Source organism: Gossypium hirsutum, chromosome D04, assembly GCF_007990345.1.
Source record: "Gossypium hirsutum isolate 1008001.06 chromosome D04, Gossypium_hirsutum_v2.1, whole genome shotgun sequence".
Classification (NCBI taxonomy): Eukaryota; Viridiplantae; Streptophyta; class Magnoliopsida; order Malvales; family Malvaceae; genus Gossypium; species Gossypium hirsutum.
In genome coordinates this window covers 5,189,990-5,202,014 of record NC_053440.1, presented here as the reverse complement: position 1 = coordinate 5,202,014, position 12,025 = coordinate 5,189,990, and the positions used below count along the sequence as shown (strand labels likewise).

General features: G+C 35.2%; 1 long non-coding RNA gene across 1 annotated transcript; it reads left to right on the top strand.

Moving 5' to 3' along the window:
• The first annotated feature begins 7,257 nt into the window (after nt 1-7,257).
• LOC107935795 (uncharacterized) lies at nt 7,258-8,877 on the top strand. The gene is made up of 4 exons (XR_005912370.1): nt 7,258-7,360; nt 7,468-7,611; nt 7,922-8,182; nt 8,318-8,877. It is a non-coding gene; the product is annotated as an uncharacterized lncRNA (long non-coding RNA).
• Nucleotides 8,878-12,025: the final 3,148 nt, after the last annotated feature.

The window sequence follows — 12,025 nt, the reverse complement described above, 5'->3', positions numbered from 1 at the left end:
ATAATTATGAACATGGTTTATTATTGTGTTGTGAAATATTATGCCAAATGTAATGAAATATTAAAATAATGATTCTTTGTAAGTAAACTTTTGATTCATATCCAAATGAAAAATTTGTTTTATCTAATTATTTAACATCTTATTATAGATTCTTTCATACTTTTTTTTATTTTTATTACTTTTAAAATTTTATTTTATTCTTTAAATTATTTTTTAAAATTAATACTTTTCTTATAAATTAAACCAATTCTCATTTAATTAGAAAATATAAATTTTAAAAAATTATAAAATCATGTGCAATATACTAAAATGGGAACTAGCATACATAAAAACACAAGTTTAGAAAAACTTTTAAACTGATGAAATACATTTTATTGTTAATTATATTACTAAATTGATATTAAAATAATAATTTATTGGTATTATTTTTAGATAGTAATATAGGCTTTTTGAGTGAATCAAGTTGAATCAGGCTTGGACCTAAACTTGAATTAAAAAAAAATTCAAACCTCGATATGAGCCAATTAAAAAGCACAACCGATTTAAATAATCGTTTCGATCGATTTTTTTAACCTACTTAACTGACATTCATTTGAAAAAAATTAAACCTATCAAATTTCTTTATCAAAATCGATAAAACTAAATAGACATTGATTTAATTGGTTAGAATGGTATTCTCGATTTACTGAGTAATTTTAATGCTTTTTGTTTCCTTTCAGTTGCTGTTGAAAAAATAATTCATGCCTACATAACCCTTAAAAAACACATAAAAGACCTAACAATATGATTGGTTCGACGGAATGGAATGCTATTCCACGCGCTACAGTGATACATTTGATTGGTTGAAATTTGATTGCCGAATTGTTATTCCGTGCTGGCCCTATTACTTGTAAACACTACAGATCCATTCAGAGGGTCGGGCTCTGAATTGCCTATTCAATACTTCTCGTAATAACTCTATTTCTTTTAAGACTAAAATCTCCTCCCACATTCGCTCATCATCCCGATAACTAGCAAGAGATCTTCTTGGGTTTTGCATAAAATGCATCAGAAGACTCTCTGCTTTTGGGTTTTTCGTGTGGCGAATTTGTATAGGAGTGAGTATTCGATCGAGTTGAGTCGAATCGAGTAAAAAAATTTCGAGTCAAGTCAAGTCGAGTTAACGAATCCTATTATTTATACTCAATGTTGTGTTTACATGGACCGATTATTTAACTAGTAGACAAAGTATAAGATTATTTAACTACATAAACAATATAATGGTTTTCCTTTTAACTTTAGAAAAGTTAAACATTTATAAAAACGACGTAGTTTTGCCTTTTAACTAAATGGTTTTGACTTTTAACTTTAGAAAAGTTAAATATTTATCAAAACGGCATAGTTTTGACTTTTCTTATTCGGATTTTCGGATAACTTGATTAACTCAAATAACTCAAACTATTTAATTCAAAATTTAAATTTTTTATCGATTTTTTTGAATCGAATCGGATTTTACTCACCCCTAAATTTACATGCAGTGGAAACTATGGAGAAATCGATGTCGAAGGCGGAGCTTTCCAAATAAATGTGCACGTCTCCCGCTGAGTATCCTAGCGATTGTGGGGTTGGCGAGGCTCTGATCAACAATGACGTGAACACTAGGAAGGGCGAGACTTCTTCGACTGCTGTCATCGTGGCAATACCTATAGCTGATAGTTAGTTCTTGTTTTCAACTATTTTTGATTGGCATACATATATATTATTTGAGTTTAATTTCAGTTAACTTGGATTTGCATTTGAGTTTTTAGATGCGTTCTTTCACTTCTTACTTCTTGATTCTTGAATTTACAAGTGTCCTTTGAGTGATTTTAATTCTTGATTCTTGATTCTTGATTCTTTCAAAAATTTTTCTAGGTTCAAAACGAAATAGCTTTTTCATTAGGTCATGGGTTTTTAATTTTCAGAACTTTCTATGTTAAATGTTCACAAAAGCTGGGTGAACAATCACTGAGCATTTCCAGAGTTTTTGAGAAGTGGGTCTCCTTAAAATATTAAATTTAAATTATCAAAATGTTGAATTAGAAGCCCAAAGTTACCAAATTTTTGAGGGTGCATGAAACCAGTGAAGAAAGCTGGAAAGAACGAGCATCACGTGTGGGAGAAAAGAGATTCAGGTAGCTGTTACGGGGTAAAATGATAGTAGGAGAAGACTTAGTCAAAATAAGCTAGTTTAAGTAAAACGGGGAGTTTTGGGGTATTAGTGAAACGGTGTGTTTTAATTATAACCGAATTGTGCCCACGTCATTACTTTGTTATTCCCTTAAAATATGCATGTGCTGCATGGGAGAGTTTTTTTATCGAATTACGGAAAGAAGTTTTCAACCAACTCTCTCTAATCTGTTTCTTTTCTTCTTCTCGTTCCCAAAATTTCTGTTCATTCTTCTATCTTCTATCAAAGGTATCAGAGCTAATCGGTCCCTCTAATGGCTGGTGATGGAGTGACGACTCGTTTACAGAAGGAGATAGGCAGCATGCAGCAAGAAATTTTAAAACTCCAGGAGGAGTTTGGCCGTTTGGAGACTAAAGTCGAGTTCCGGCTGCAGGAGTTCAATGAGGAACTTAAGGGAGATTTGCAAGCTCTTTTGGGTCAGTATTTTGGACCACCTCCAAAGAATTCAACTGGGAAGGCCACAGCCGACAAAGGGAAGGGAGTCTTGGGGGCTCCTCCGGGGTTTCTACCTAAGGATCCCGACTTACCACAGGCTCAAGCAGATCCGTTTGTCATGGAAGGGGGCAGTGCTCACTTGGGGGAGCAATCACTAGTTTCTGAAGCCTCCGTGAAATGTAGCAGGCTGGACTGTCCCAGATTTGATGGCACCGACTTCAGGGGTTGGTGGACCAAACTGGAGCAGTATTTTGAGGCAGAGGGGACACCAGAGGCTAATAAGGTCCGCCTTGTGATGCTAAATCTGGAAGGAAGAGCGTTAGAGTGGCATCATTTTTATTCTCAGCGAAACGGGGGTTTGCATAGACTATCGTGGCCGGCCTATTTGAAAAGTCTACAAGATCGGTTCGGGTCTGGACAATTTGGGAATCCAATGAGGGATCTGGTCAACCTGAAGCAGCAAGGTACGGTTGAGCAATATCAGGATCTGTTTGTAGGATTGTTGAATCAACTGCATCTTCCTGAGACTTATGCTCTTAGTATCTTTATTAGTAATTTGAAGGCAGAAATAGGCCACTATCTAGATTTGTTTGAACCTCCCACATTGATGGAAGCTTTCCAGTTGGCTAGGAAAATAGAAGTTCTTGTTTCTAACTCGGGAAAAGGATATACATCGTCGAGGGTTAGTTCACCGAGAGCTTTAACCACCACTTCGTTTGCCTCAAGGTACTCTTCCTCGCCTACGAGAACTATGATGGAGGCGTAGTCCAATAGCAATGTATCGACTAACAAAGGAGGATCTAAGGTCATATCTCCAGCGTTGATGGCTGAACGGAAACAAAAGGGCCTTTGTTTCTGGTGCGGGGTTAAATATCACACAGGTCACAAGTGTGTGAAGTCTCAATTGTATCAACTCTTGTTAGAACCACTCTCAGATAGTGAAGCCGATGAATTTCAAGAGTGTTCTGAGAAGTTAGAGGAGAATGGTACTGACGAAGAGGTTCCCAAGTCTCCTATCATCTCGTTGCATGCCTTAACTGGACTACAAGGGCATAACACGATGCGGGTGGCTGCTCGAGTTGGATCCTGTGTGGCTGTTATTTTAGTCGACTCTGGTAGCACTCATAATTTTATTGATTCGAGGTTGGTTAATAGACTGTCGTTACCAGTGATTAACCAGGAGAAATTAAAGGTGTCAGTCGCAAATGGCAGCTTCTTGTTCACGAGAGGGTTGTGCTAGAGAGTTGCATGGGAGGTGTAAAACCACAAATTTGAAATGGACTTTATGGTTCTGTCTCTGAAGGGTTGTGATATGGTTTTGGGGGTACAGTGGTTGTTGGCGTTAGGGGACATCATATGGAATTTTAGCTCGTTAACAATGCAATTCTAGTTACAAGGTGAATCTTGTAGTATCTAGGGCATTGTTCCAAGCGCGCTAGCAATTCGAGACAATGATTTAAAGAGTTTTGCCGTGGTTTGACAATCGATGGGTCCGTATGTAGCAATATTAAGTTCACCAGAGCAAGTATAGCTCTCATCTATGGGGGTCGAGGACCCAGAGAACCAGCTTCAAACGTTGATGAGGGAATTTGAGGATGTTTTCCAGGTTCCTAAGGGTTTACCTCCTAGAAGGATACAGGACCACAAAATTCCTTTAAGAGATGAGGGAGTTGTGGTTAAAATCAGACCTTATCGCTATCCAGCTTTTCAGAAGACCGAAATGGAGAGGCTTATTCAAGAGATGCTCCAAGCAGGGATAATTCGGGACAGCACCAGCTCATTTGCATCCCCCATTGTCATGGTTAAGAAGAAAGACGGGAGTTGGCGGTTGTGCGTCGATTATAGACAACTCAATCAACATACAATCAAAGATAAATTCCCTATTTCAGTCATCGAGGAGCTATTGGATGAGCTAGGGGAAGCTCGAGTCTTTTCTAAACTGGACTTGTGAGCTGGTTATCACCAAATTCACATGTGGGAATCGGATGTGCATAAAACGACGTTTCGAACACACGATGGGGCACTATGAATTCCTCGTTATGCCATTTGGCCTTACTAATGCCCCCTCAAGTTTCCAAGCCCTCATGAATTCTATCTTTAAACCATGGTTGCGAATATTTGTGTTGGTCTTCTTTGATGACATCCTCGTGTATTCAACGTCCTGGCTAGAGCATTTACAACACTTGAGGTCAGTTCTTCTTGTCCTTAGAAAACATCAGTTATATGCAAACAAATCAAAATGTTGTTTTGGATCATCTCAGATACAATATTTGGGGCATGTTTTACATGCGGGAACTGTGGCTATGGATTCTGCTAAGGTAGAATGTATTTCTTCTTGGCCCATTCCCCAAAGGAGTTGCGCAGTTTCCTAGGTCTCACGGGCTACTACAGAAGATTTATAAAACGGTATGGGGAGGTTGCCAAACCTCTAACGGATTTACTGAAAAAGAATGGGTGGTGCTAGTCAGAACAAGCTACCGAGGCTTTCCTAGCACTCAAAAAAGCCTTAACTTCTGCTCCGGTGTTGACACTTCTTAACTTTCAGTTGGAATTTACTGTTGATACGGATGCAAGTGGGGTTGGTGTTGGTTTACAGCAACAAGGCAGACCACTAGCTTTCTTTAGCAAAGCTTTGGGAATTCGACATCAAGCCCTATCCATCTATGAAAATGAGATGTTAGCTGTTTTGCTGACAGTTCGGAAGTGGCACACGTATTTGGTTGGAAGGTATTTTAAAATTCGTACGGACCATCAGAGTTTACGATTTCTGTCAGACCAAGTAGCTGTTACTCCATTCCAACAGCGCTGGGTGGCCAAAATGTTGGGGTATGATTTTGAAATTGTGTATAGACGAGGAATAAACAACAGAGTAGCTGATGCCCTCTCGCGTCAACCTCAGTTGGAGCAGGGTCAACATTTTCAGCTTTCAGCCAGTACAGTTATCTCCAGCCTTTTGAATCGAGTGCAGCGATCTTATGTGTTGGATGATAAATTACAGAAGATCATTCAGACTATTCAACAATAGCCAAACTAAAATCAACGATATTCTTGGGATGGTCGTTTTCTATTTCGAAGAGGGAAGATTGTAGTTGGCAAGGTTCCACACTTAAGACAAGAACTGTTTACTCATTTTCATGCAAGCGCAGTGGGTGGTCATTCGGGCGTGCATGTCACTCAGAAAAGACTCTCAAGTCTATTGTATTGGAAGGGTCTGTCCACTGATGTTAGGAGATGGATTCGAGAATGCATCACCTGTCAGCAATGTAAAGGCGAAACAGTAGCTTCCCCTGGGTTGTTACAGCCATTGCCTATTCCTAATCGGGCTTGGTCAGTAATAAGTATGGATTTCATCGAGGGGTTACCAACATCCAGCAAAAAGAACTCCATCTTGGTGATCGTAGACCATCTCACCAAATATGGCCACTTCTTAGCTTTATCTCATCCGTATACAGCTAGGGAGGTCGCCCACGAATATCTGATACACGTGTATAAACTTCACGGAATGCCCGAATCTATTATCTCTGACAGGGACAAAATCTTTGTCAGTGGCTTTTGGCAAGAACTTTTCCGGCGGTTAGGTACTAAGCTCCTGTTATCGACAGCCTACCACCCTCAAACGGATGGCCAGACTGAGGTCTTAAATAGGTGCCTTGAAAGCTATCTAAGATACATGACGGGAGAAGCTCCAGCACGTTGGTTCCAGTGGTTGCCCCTTGCGGAATGGTGGTATAACTCCTCATTCCATTCGGCGATTCAGCTCACACCGTACGAGGCCTTATATGGCCAACCCCCACCGACGCACATGCCGTACTTAGCTGGGGCCTCTTCAGTGGCAGTTGTTGATCGTAGTCTACAAGCCCGCGAAGCTGCCAGGCACTTGCTTCAATTTTATCTTAAGAAGGCTTAGACACGTATGAAAAATACTGCTGATAAACATCGCTCCAAGAGAAGCTTCCAAATTGGGGACATGGTTTATTTGAAGTTGCAGCCTTATCGGCAACAGTCTCTTCGAAGGGTTATTAATCAGAAATTAGCTCCAAAGTTTTTTGGTCCTTTCCCTATTATTGGGAAAGTAGGAGCAGTTGCTTACACCCTTCAGCTCCCACAGAATTCTCGAATCCACCCAACATTCCATGTTTCCCAACTGAAGAAACACGTCGGATCAGCTCCAACTCAAGTTCAATTACCTCTGGTTGATGATCATGGCACCTTGCCAAAAGAACCAGTTCGCATTTTAGATAGAAGAATGGTTAAGAGGGGAAACCAAGCACTGACAGAGGTGTTGATTGAATGGACAAATACTTTCCCGGAGGATGCAACCTGGGAATCACTCTCGACAATTCAATCCAACTATCATCATTTTCATCCTTGAGGTCAAGGATGTATTTCTGGGAAGAAGTACTGTTACGGGGTAAAATGATAGTAGGAGAAGACTTAGTCAAAATAAGCTAGTTTAAGTAAAACGGGGAGTTTTGGGGTATTAGTGAAACAGTGTGTTTTAATTGTAACCGAATTGTGCCCACGTCATTACTTTGTTATTCCCTTAAAATATGCATGTGCTGCATGGGAGAGTTTTTTTATCGAATTACAGAAAGAAGTTTTCAACCAATTCTCTCTAATCTGTTTCTTTTCTTATTCTCGTTCCCAAAATTTCTTTTCATTCTTCTATCTTCTATCACTAGCTCTGGACAAAAGGCATCCAATCTTGTTAGAATTGTAAGTCTAATTTGCTTATTTGCTCTATATTGGGTATAGTTGTTAGTTATAGTATGCATTTAGTATTTGAAGATAAAGATATACACTGATTCTATATGTAAAAGTAGGTTTCTCAACTTCCTAATGAAAAAGAGATAGTTTATGGAGCCTTGGACAAATGGGTAGCTTGGGAGACTGAGTTTCCATTGATCGCAGCTGCAAAAGCTTTACGAATTTTGAGAAAGAGAAGCCAATGGCTGCGTGTTATTCAAGTATGTTGGTATTCTTGCTTTGTGTTTTCCAGCTTCTTAAATGCATTTATTGATGCAAGGAAGCTTTATATGTTCAATAATTTTCCATTAATATATATTATATTAAAATAGCCTTGTATTATCATATTTGATTCTATAGAATACTCTCAATCAGTATTTTAAAGGAACCTTAATGCTATTATTTGTGAATAGATACATTTCTCACGCTGAAAGATTCATTGAATGATTATTTGGTGTGCTTCTACTGATTCATCCTATTTGTTCAAGATACTATAATTTAAGGTGTGGCTGACGACTTGGTTATATTTAGCATTTTCTTGGGTTAAATTAGATTTCATGAAGTCGCCGATAGTCAGGTGATAAAGTGGATGTTGAGCAAAGGTCAAGAAGCTACAATGGGAACATATATGACACCTTTCTACTTGCATTTGATATGGAGAATAGAGTGGATTAGGCTGGATCATTGTGGAACACGGTTTTACATACACACAGTTGTTCTATCTCAAAGCGGTTGTTTTCTAGGATGATTTCTTTATTTGATCATCATTGCATGCCAAATAAGATAATAGAGGTATGCCAATCACCATCCTGAATGCCATACAAAACCAATTATGATGTTTTTACTTGATACCACTATTCTGTTTGTGAGTATTTGTATCAAATGAAGCAAAATTATGTTGGTTCTAAGTTATTGGAGTTTTTAAAGGTATTTGCAGACATGGAGGAGTTATGTGTTAGACTAGATGAAAACACAGTCAAGAAAGTAGTTCGTGCCTTTCAGGAACTCAGCCAAGAAGACAAGCAGAAGTTGGTTCTTAGAAGATACATGATCCAATGGAAATACATCCACTTTAATGGCGAACAGGTTAGAGTGAAAAGATATACATCAAATGAAGATTGATGTTCAATTCAGTGAGTGCATTCTCTTGGCATCAATGGCATAATATGAGTATGTTTCTGTTGAGTTGGACCTTGCCAATCGGGTATTGCAGTGCCAAGGCATCTTATTCACTTTTCTTGAGATAATCATCATACACTTAAATGCTATATGAATAGTTTATCATTTCTGGGGGGTTGTTCCCAGTATATAACTGTAGCTTGGATGTTGCAAACCTCTTCTCTAATTTCTAGGGATATATATGCTATAGAGGGCCGAAAAGGGTTTTTGCTATTAATGTAGGACATTGTTTTGAGATTTTGTCCTTATAAAACTCTTATGTCTTCAGATAATCATTGATTCAATTGAAATATTAAATAGTTTTTGAAGAAGTCTCCAATATGAATTATTAGTTATTTTCTGAATGTCATCACAATGTCTCTAGAGTGGCATAACACAAATTGATAACTGTGATGTGTGCTTGCAATACATTTGTTGGATGTAAAATATAATTTTGAAGCTATTTATCTTATATTTTGGTCATTCAATTTCAAAAAAATTACAAATGATATATTAAAAATAAAAACATAATTATATTAAAAATGTTATTAAATTTTATATTATTATAAAATTAAATTTAATAATAATTATTTTTTTATTAAATTATATTTAATAATAATCCAATTAAAATTTACTAACAATGACAATAATCATCTACTTAAAAAAATTCTGTTAAGTGTGCTCTGGTCATTTCAGTTTTTTTCCTATGCTATTATAACTTTTATTCTATTCAACCAAACATAAGAATACTATTACAATTCTATTGTATTGTATTCAACCAAACAATTAAATTACTAATTACAACTCTATTTCATTAAATACTATTCTATTCGAGTGGATCAAACGTGATGTAAATGTCGTAAATAGATTTGGGGATGGGAAAGCAGTCAAGCAGAAACATGATAAAGGCAAAAAGCAAAATGATAATATTTACCCATTTTTTTAGGGTTTTTTGTTTTATTTTAATTGGGTTAGTTGGGTAAATTTATTTTGATTTTAGTGGGTTAGCCATATAGTCCATTTAATATTTAAAATAATTAAAATATAAAAATAAGTTAATATTTTCCATCGAGTTAATTTAAAAATTTTAAAATTATTATCTGTTCGAAAAATCCACAAAAAACCAAAGGTACAATCGAAAAAACCACCTCGCCTAATTAGGGTGAGTTTGGATGGGCGGTGCGTTTACCTGCGGTTAGTGTAAAAACAGCGGCGGCGGTGAGATTAAATACTGTAGCGATACTGTAGCGTGAGACAAAAAGTAAACTAAACGCACCGTACCGCACCCAATCGCTCATCCAAACCCACCCTTAAACTGACACTGACCAAATATTTGGGTCTCCTAAACTTGATCTATAAGCACCATTTTGGATCATAAAATTAAAAAATTCCATTTAGAGAAATCATGTGATAATTACCCAATTTAGTTGAAAAAACCAGCGGCAAATGGACCCTACATCATCATTGTATTAAATTACCACTTTAATAACTTAATAAATAAACAAAAATCAGTTCCTTAGAAAAGAAAAACTTGGAACCTCGTCATGACTTTGATTTCATTTCAAAAAGTAACCTCTTATTTTTCTTTTTAGGAGTAGAACGGACGCATGCATTATTTATATTACTAAAATATTTTTATATACATTTTTAAAATGTTTTAAGATAAATTTCCATCAACATGCTATAATCTAATTAATTTTAATTATTTGAAAATATCTAACGTATAAAAGAAAGGGAGAATTCTTGATCCTAATTCAATTTTCTTTTTTTATAAAACTGAATGATGAAATAAAGATTATATCTATAATGTTTATATACAACCCGTTATGGCACTTTAAGAAAAATTGAGGATAGTTATGATTGACTGGCATGTTCTTACATTATAAGATTTGTCATGAATTAGTGGTGGAAGACAAGATAGTGTTCAAAGTTGAAACGTTTGAATGGTGGCCAAAACAAATACATAAATTAATTATTCATATGATTTCTCCCCCAATAATTTTATGCTGGGACTTTTGTTTTATCCTATTCTCAATTGTCAATTGTCATTGTCTCATTGCTTCATGGATCTCCCAATCTTTTCTTTTCTTGCTTACCTATCTTTCCTATTTTTGAGGCAACACAAGTTTTGGCATATAAGAATAGGGTTGTCTTTTCTCTCACACTTTTGTATTTGGGTATTTACATAAAAATAAACTATTAGGTACTTGGACGGGTAAAAGAATAAATAAAAGGTTTAATAGTATAAATATTCATTGAAATGGTTTTTTTAAAAAGTAATTCAAATTTTTTTTTGCACTTAATTGAGTTCTTTCGTCGACAAAAATCATTAATTAAGTCTTTTAATATTAGATTTAACGATTAATTATTAGATCTCAACGGTCTTGTTAACATGATCGGTAATAGTTTTTGTTTGAAGTTTGCGATAATAAAAATGCTAAATTAAATTTATTTGATTATTTGAACACGTCAACTGTTGGATCAAAGAAAATTGATTTTTCTTAGACCCAATAGGAGGAATTAAAAATAGTGTTAGCATTGTTGTTTTAAAAGAAAAGGGGAATTTTCTATGTGCTTTACTTGACTAAATATTAATTCTCAAATTTAAGATTTTCTTTGACTTGCTTTTATCATTTGGGACTATGACTCTTTTGTAAAAAAATATGATTGTTCTAAGGAATTGTCTTTTTCTAATGAGTTTTGGGACAAGGATATTTTTTTTTAAAAGTGAAATAATCTCATTTAGATTATTTTTATTAGCATTTAGATAATCTTTTTTAAACAAATAAGAATTAAATTTGATTTAATTATGGCACAAAAATTACTTGGATATTTTAAATTAAAATGATAATTTACAATCTAGAATATCACTTATCATAATTGCATTATAATTAATCAACTAATACATGTAGGGTCCACACTTATTTTTGAATATGATTAAATAATAGTAATATTATAATAAAAAGAATTATTGGTGAAATCATGAAATAAAAAAAATAAAGATTGAATTAATTTGTTGAATTGATTGAATTCATAGTCGATAATAACCATATTGAATTAGTAAAAACGAATGTGAGAACTAAAAAAAAAAAAAAAAATTTATGATTGAATTTTTAATTTTATATGACAGATAGTATTATTAAGTCTATTATATTTAGAGTTTATGAGTCTATACCGATGAGAATAATATTGTATTGGTCTAAAACATATTTAACTAGTAGAAAAACCATATTGAATTAGTAAAAACGAATGTGAAAAATACAAAAAAACAAAAACAATATTTTTTTTATGATTAATGAGATTTAGGGCTAGTTCTACATTACTTAAAAAAGCACTTTTGACTCTAAAAGTACTTTTGAAGGAAAAGCTGTGAAGAACAAGCTGCTTTTGACTGAAATTTTTAACTTTTCAAAAGTAGTTAAGCACCAAAAGTGCTTTTGAGAGAGGCATAATTAGGGGGCTGGTAGGGGCCTCGAC